The 7,936-nt window shown below is 46.9% G+C and overlaps 1 protein-coding gene across 2 annotated transcripts in view; it reads left to right on the top strand.

The window, feature by feature from the left end:
- The window catches only part of SCAP (SREBF chaperone), a 39,128-nt gene that overhangs the window by 16,775 nt on the left and 14,417 nt on the right, over positions 1–7,936 (top strand). The window lies entirely within an intron of this gene.

Here is a 7,936-nt window from a genome sequence, read left to right as displayed (position 1 = left end):
CCGCGCCTATAGTTCCAGCTACTTGGAAGGCTGAGGCGGAAGGACGCCAGAGCCCAGCAGGTCGAGGCTGCGGTGGCCGGGAGCGGCCACTGCACTCCAGTCTGGGCGACAGAGTGAGACTCCAACTCAAAAAAAAAAGAAAAGATATACTGAAGCTGGGCATGGTGCCTCACACCTATAATCCCAGCATTTTGAGAGGCCAAGGCGAGAGGATTGCCTGAGCCCAGGAGTTGGAGACCAGCCTGGGCAACTTGGCAAGACCTCATCTCTACCATACGTAACAAAATTAACTGGGCATGGTAGCGCGTGCCTATAGTTCCAGCTACTTGGAAGGCTGATATGGAAGGATCGCCTGAGCCTAGCAGGTTGAGGCTGAAGTGGCTGTGAGTGTGCCACTGCACAGAGTGGGTAATAGAGTGAGGCTCCAACTAAAAAAAAAAAAGAATTGGACTTTGGTTTTTGGAAGGAAGACTACTACAGAGATGAATTGTCATTCTTTCATATCCTTTGACCTCTTAAATTATTGTCTTTAAAATTTCCGTATGTTGAGGTTCATTCTTTGTGCTGTGAAGTTCTTGGTATTGTCAGTTTTTTGGTGTTTTTTGAAAGCTGTTCTAATAGATGAATAGAGAAATTTTGTTGTGATTTTAATTTGTTTCCCAGATGACTAATGACCTTAATTAATCACTTAAGTGTTTATTGTATATACCTATCATCCTTAGTGAAATGTGTTAAGTGTTGTGCCCATTTTGTATTGAACTGTTTTGATTTCTTTTCACTGAATTGTGCATCTTTCTTTATGCTGGAGATGCCTGTCTTCTTAAAATTATTACTTCCTTTTCTTGGCACCAGTGTCACCTGCCAGTCTCTCTCTCTCTTTTTTTTTTGAGTTGGAGTCTTACTCGATTGCCCAGGCTGGAATGCCATAGCACACTCATGGCCACTGCAGCCTAGATCTGCTGGGCTCAAGTGATCCTTCCATCTCAGCCTTCCAATTAGCGGGAACTACAGGCATGCACCACCATGCCTGGCTTACTTTTTGATTTATTGTAGAGATGAGGTCTCACCATGTTGCCCAGGCTGGTCTCGAACCCATGGGCTCAGACAATCCTTTTGCCTCCGCCTTCCAAAGTGTTGGGATTACAGGCGTGAGCCACCACGCCTGACCCCAGCCCCTTTTTATATAGCCTTTCTTCTTCCCTTTTGCTGAAGTCCTTCTCCACAATGGAGTAATGACTGCACCCTACAGTTGTACCTTTATGTGTCCTCAGAAAGGACTCCCCTGCCAGATCCTTGTGCTCTGATTAGTAGTCTCGTGGCCACTCTTGGGGACAAGCAGTTTTCTCTGGGTTGAGGGATCTTTTTACTAGAGGAAGAGAAGAGCAAAGCAGAAACAGTAGACTTTCCATTTCCCAGCTGTGTGACCTTTGAAAAGTTACTTAGTTTCTGCATTGTAAAATGGGGATAATAATTATACTGACATCAGATGTCCCCAACCCCCAGACTAGTGTGGCCTGTTAGGAACCAGGCCACACAGTAGGAGGTGAGCAGGAGGAGAGTGAGTGAAACCTCATCTGTATTTTTATCCTCCCCCCTCATTGTTCTCACATTACCACCTGAGCTGGGTCTCCTGTCAGATAAGCAGTGGCAGTAGATTCTCATAGGAGCACGAACCCTATTGTGAACTGTGCATGCAAGGAATCTAGAAATAAATAAATCCAGTAATGTGCTTGAAGCATCCTGAAGCCATCCCCCACACACCTGCTGCCAGTCTGTGGAAAAATTGTCTTCCATGAAACGGGTGCCTGATGCAGAAAAGGGGGAAAGGTTGGGGACCACTGACCTACATCATACATTGTCACTCGTATGAGTAAGTGAAAGACTGCAAGGGCTTAGTGCAGTGCCTGGCCATTGTTTGATTTCAGCTAATGTTTGTGGGTATTACCATCATCATCATTGTCACTGATCAGGTCTGACTGGCTGAGCAGAGAGGAGAATGAAGGTTCATGGGCTTGGACTGCCCTGTGTGAGCATGAGGAATGTACTCCTTAGGCTTTACCTCTCAGTTCAGGGTACCTTCCTCCAGGAAGCCTTCCCCAGTTCTCTTGCAGATATATGCCCTTCTTCTCCACTATGCTCTACATTGAAATCTTGTAGAAGTCGTGTTTTATTCAAATTTGTATGCTGCAATGTTTTATACATAGTAGATGGTCAAGAAAGATTTCTTGTTGAATAAAGAAAGCATGGCTTATTTAGGAGACAGTGAGTTTGCAGTTTTTGGAGCATGGTAGGTGATTAGGTAGGACCAAGTTGAATCCTGGACTCTAGAATTTAAGCTTTAATTTTGTAGGCAGTGGGAAGCCGTTTCCTTAGAGGCAGTGATATGATGACAGTGGTGGTAAAAACATCAGTCTTACTGAACTTGGAGAACCTTGGAAACTGAGATGACTGTGCCTGGGATGCCACCTACATTTTTCATAGTTTTAACGGATAATAGAAAAGACATAACTAACCCTTTGCATTCAGATGTCCCCTCTGAGGGGATATTGTAAATCTGGCAAACCACTCAGATGTCCCCTCTCAGGAGACATAAAAGAGATTGCTGGTGGCCAGGCATGGTGGCTCATGCCTGTAATCCCAGCACTTTGGGAGGCAGAGGTGAGAGGATTGCCTGAGCCCAGGGGTTCAAGACCAGCCTGGGCAACATGGTGAGACCTCGCCTCTATAATAAATAAAAAAATTAGCCACTTGTGGTGGTGTGGGCCTGTAGTTCCAGCTACTTGGAAGGCTGAGGTGGAAGGATCACTTGAGTCCAGCAGGTCGAGGTTGTGGTGGTCATGAGTATGCCACTGCACTCCAGCCTGGGTGACAAAGTGAGACTCCAACTCAAAAAAAAAACAAAAACAAAGAGAGAGATTGCTGGTGATTGTACAGCACAAAATTATGCCAGTGCAAATTTTTCAAAAATATATATCTCCTTAAAGTTTTCCATTCAAATTGCATGAAAAAGCAAATAAGAGATGGAATATATACTGAGATATTTGTAAAAAAAAATCAGCTGGCATTATTTAGAACGAGACTGTGTGAAATACTTTCACAGTGGTGCAGACTGGACAATAAATAACATATTATTAATGTGGGAGGAAGAAAATGAGACTGCATTGTCTACTCGAATAGAAAAACACCAGGTAGAAGATGTCAAACAAATTACTATTGCACAACATGTATCAACAAACCTGCAAAGCATGTCGGTGACTGTTTCACACATTACCATATGTTAGAAAAATATGAGATATGCGGCCGGGCTCGATGGCTCAGCCTGTAATCCCAGCGCTTTGGGAGGCCGAGGTCAGTGGATTGCCTGAGCCTGCGGGTTCGAGACTCTCCTGGGCAACTTGGCGAGACCTTGTCACTACAATAAATCAAAAATTAGCCAGGCATGGTAGTGCGCGCCTGTAGTTTTGGAAGGATCACCAGAGCCCAGCAAGTCATGGCTGCGGTGGGCAGGAGCATGCCACTGCACTCCAGTCTGGGTGACAGAGTGAGACTCCAACTCAAAAAGAAAAAAGAAAAATATGAGATACAAAATTTTGATTTTTTTCGGCTGGGCATGGTGGCTCACGCCTATAATCCCAGCACTTTGGGAGACCAAGGTGAGAGGATTGTGAGCACCTCATCTCTACAATAAATCAAATAAAAAAATTAGCCAGGCATGGTGGCACATGCCAGTAGTTCCAGCTACTTGGAAGGCTGAGGTGGAAGGATTGCCTGAGCCCAGCAGGTCGAAGCTGTGGTGGCTGGGAGCATGCCACTGCACTCCAACCTGGCGAGAGTGAGACTCCGACTCAAAAAAAAAATTTTTTTTTTGGATTTTTTGTCATAAATAAGTTCCATAATTCCATTATAAGCCAAATATCATTACAATAAAATAACTGGTTCCATCGCTATGCTATTTAATATGAAGGGATTTGTTTTTCATCATTTCATTAAAAAGTACAGTCAAGTTGCTGGTAGGTAATCCACGAGATGTTCCGAGTACAAAGGGTTAATAGATTTTCAAACAGACACCTTGCTAGATGGTTGGCAGGGTGGTTTTGTTTGGTCTTCACAGTGCTCTGGTGAGGTCTGAGGTTTTATTCTGATTTCCTTGAGTAAGTCAGGGACTAAGGCTTGGTGAGCATAGAGATCCTCATCCAAGACACACGGCCAGGGAGTGGTGGAGCTAGGATTTGAACACAGCTGGGTTTCCTGAGCCTGCTCTTCCCACCACAACCTCTTGACTACCAGAGCTGGAGGGCGAGAATCAGGATCTCTTTTCTCCAGAAGAGCTGAATGACAGGAGTCCTCTATATGTTGAAGGGAACCCGTGGGTGTGTCAGTATAAAGGTAAAATGCCTGGAGCTCTAGGTTGTTCTATCTAATTTTATAAAGGAAGGATTATACTTTTTAAAGAACCCAAGGTTTCCAGCACTGGTCTAGTTCCCAGCTGGTCTAGACCAGCTTCTGTTGGAAACCTGAAACCCACACGAAGCCCTAGCAGGCAGGTCCACAGAAGTGGCTAGGTTTGTTTTATGCTGGGCTTACAAGACCAGCATTGCAGTGTCTTCGGTGGCTGTCTCAGCGGAGACACAGGGTTTCCAAGAAGCTATGCGCAGGAGCCTCATGCTGTGAACAGTGGTGACCAGAGACCCAGTGGGTCCCCAGGACCACAGTTTCTCTTCCATGCTGCTTGTGCTAGGCCTTTTTTTCTGTGTCTTGTTCTCTGTGGGACTCACATTGTTCAGAACTACCCAGACAGGTAGTAGGAGAGTAAAAAACCGCTTGGGATCAGACAGCCTTGGGTTTTAACCCTGGCTCTGCTGCCTATCAGCTGTGACCTTGCATACATCATTTTCTCTCTCTGAGCCTTGTTTTCTTATCTGAGTCCTTTAGCTCAGGGTCTCTCAGCTGTCAGCCAAGGCTGTGGCCATCTCAAAGGTCAACTGGGGGAGGATCTGCTTCCAACTGCACTCAGATGTCTGGCTGCTGGCAGGATCCTTGCAGTCTGTTGGGGCCTCAGTTCTTCACTGGGTGTTGACTGAAGGCCCCCTCTATTCCTTGCCACACGAGGCTTTCCGGAGCAGCTCAGAGTGGTGGCTGGTCTCATCAGAGTGGCGATTCCAAAAGAAGAGGGCGGGGGTGGGGGAGGAGTGATGGTCTTTTGTAACCTGAAGTGTCACTTTGGCTGTGTTCTGTTTGTCAGAGGGAGATCACTAGGCCCAGCCTATTCCTGCTGGGATGGGATTACATAAGGGCATGTGCACCAGGAGGTGCAGGCTATTGGGACCACATCAGAATCTGCCCGCCACAGCCTCTACCGGGCACAGGGACTCCACTGGCCCTTACGCTTCCTCCATCACTCCCTTAGGGTACCACATTTCCACGTCTGATTCTCACCTAAATGCGGTTTGGGTACGGGCCCAGCAGTGAGTGGTGATCCCCACCCACACCTGCTGTTCACGTCAGAGCCTGTGGCAGCCAGCTCTGTCAAGGTGTCTCTGTACCTCCTGGCAGCATCTCGTGGCTGAGTGTGGTGCCAGAGACAGGGCGGGTGAGGCCTTCTGTCCCCAGGGCCCTCACTGAGAGACAGTGCCATAAGCTTCACGAAGCTCAGATGGGTGCTTCAGGTTGTTCCTTTGTGCTCAAGGACCCAGGAAACATTAACTTGCTGCACTTGGTCAGCATCTAGACGCTTGCCCATGTGGTGACTCGGAGTGTGGCATTGTTGAGTGACTCTCTGGCCTTCCCTTCATCTGCACACGTGCCCTTTGGAGTTCTTAAACCCCTCAGCCAGGCCTGACCTCCTCCAGCCCTCACCTCACAGTGCACCATGCCTGAGGGCCGTCTTCCCTGGCTCCAGTTGACACTGTGACTCCAGGGCAGTCATTTCAGTTTGCTGCTTTCTTCAACTTGCTCCTCCACCTCAGAGACAGCGGGCTTTGTTTTCTCAGCTGGTTAAAATCCAGACCGCTCAGTCAGGCTTCATCTGAGCCTGCCTCTCATCTTTCCTGTCCTTTCGGTTTTTACCTCACAGGAGTCCCTTGTGCTGTCCAGGCCGTCTGTGCTCTCAGTGTCCCTTGCTCCTCAGACTGCCCGCCTGCCCCTCTCCCACCAGTCCTTTCCTGTCCTTGTGGCTCTACTCCTGGCTGTGACCCTGCCAAGGCTAGCCCAGCATGTGTTTTAGGGATGCTCCATGAAACGCTCATCTCTTAGAGTTGCTCATGTGAAGACTTGTCATTTTCATGTGTGTTGTAAGCTCTTTAAGGATGGATGGCAGGTTCTAATGAGCAAAGTATGTGATACTCAGTGAAGAAACCTGGACTTGGGTCCTCGCACCACCCTGCCTGAGTGGGAACCCTAGTCAGGCACAGCGCCAGGGTCTTTCTTGGCTTCCCGTAGAGTTGAGGTGGGGTCAGATGAAGTGATGTGCCTGTGTGTTGCTAATATTTCTGTTCATCTCTGCAGACACTGTTATGTGCTTGTATGTGTATGTGTATATGTGTGAGTGTAGCGTGTGTATACATCTTTTTTTTTTTTTTTTTGAGTTGGAGTCTCTGTCACCCAGGCTGGAGTGCAGTGGCATGCTCATGGCCACCAGAGCCTCGACCCGTTGGGCTCAGGCAGTTCTTCCACTTCAGCCTTCAAAGTAGCTGGAACTACAGGCATGCGCCACCATGCCCAGCTAATTTTTTGATTTATTGTAGAGACAAAGTCTCGCCATGTTGCCGGCTGGTCTCGAGCTTGTGGGCTCAGGCAATCCTTTTGCCTTCATCTCCCAAAGTGCTGGGATTACAGGCATGTGCCACCGCACCCTGCTGTATATACATCTTGATGCTGCAGAGTGAGTGTCATTATCCTTCCTTCACAACGAGGAAACAAATCCAGAGAAGCTAAAAGCATTTCCAAGGTCATACATTTGGAGAACTGGCATCTTGAACTGGGTCTTTTGATGTTCATTTCGGGCTCGGTGGCTCAGCCTGTAATCCCGGGCCTTTGGGAGGCTGAGGTGAGTGAATTGCCTGAGCCCGCGGGTTCGAGACCCGCCTGGGTAGCGAGACCTCATCTCTACAATAAATCAAAAAAAATCAGCTGGGCGTGGTGGCGCATGCCTGTAATTCCGGCTACTCGGAAGGCTGAGGCGGAAGGATTGCCGGAGCCCAGCAGGTCGAGGCTGCGGTGGCCGGGAGCGGCCACTGCACTCCAGTCTGGGCGACAGAGTGAGACTCCAACTCAAAAAAAAAAAAAAAAAAAAAAGAAGAGATACGGGGAGCCCTCAGACACATGAACCTGGCTCAGCCTCACTCATCATCAAAGAAATGCATTATGAGTCCACTTTGAAATACACATACCCCTGTAAGACTGGCCATCATTAACAAAAGAAACAATAACAGAGGCTGGTAATGATTTGGAAAAAAATAAATGCTTCTACATTGCATGTGGACTGAAAAGTACAGCAACATTTTTGGAAAAGAGCATGGTGGTTGCTAAAATGACAAGATATTGACCTACCATGTTACTCAGTAATTCCCCTGTAGAGAATATACTTGGAGGAACTCAAATCATCTTACAGAAAATATACCTGCACACCTATGTTTCTTGCAGTTCACATCACAATTGCAAAAAACATGGTACCAAACTTGTTGACCATCAAACAGGAATGGATAAAATAAATGTGGTATATACACAGTGGAGTATTATTCAGCCATAAAAAAAGATACATAAAAAAGGATTTTTCAGGATGTTTAATGGATACGAGGTAAGTTATATTCAGTGGTTTTTCACAAAATCAAAGAACAGAGTTCCATATGTTCTCATTCATGGGTTGAACTTGATCATTTATAGTGCTAGAAGAAAGTGATCGTCTGTTGTGAAACTGTTTAGGGGAGGAGTGAGATTG

Source organism: Carlito syrichta, unplaced genomic scaffold (genome assembly GCF_000164805.1).
Source record: "Carlito syrichta isolate Samal-C Ts95f unplaced genomic scaffold, Tarsius_syrichta-2.0.1 Scaffold314290, whole genome shotgun sequence".
Classification (NCBI taxonomy): Eukaryota; Metazoa; Chordata; class Mammalia; order Primates; family Tarsiidae; genus Carlito; species Carlito syrichta.
Note: the sequence above shows the minus strand (reverse complement) of the source record. Positions and strands in the feature narration are given on the sequence as shown.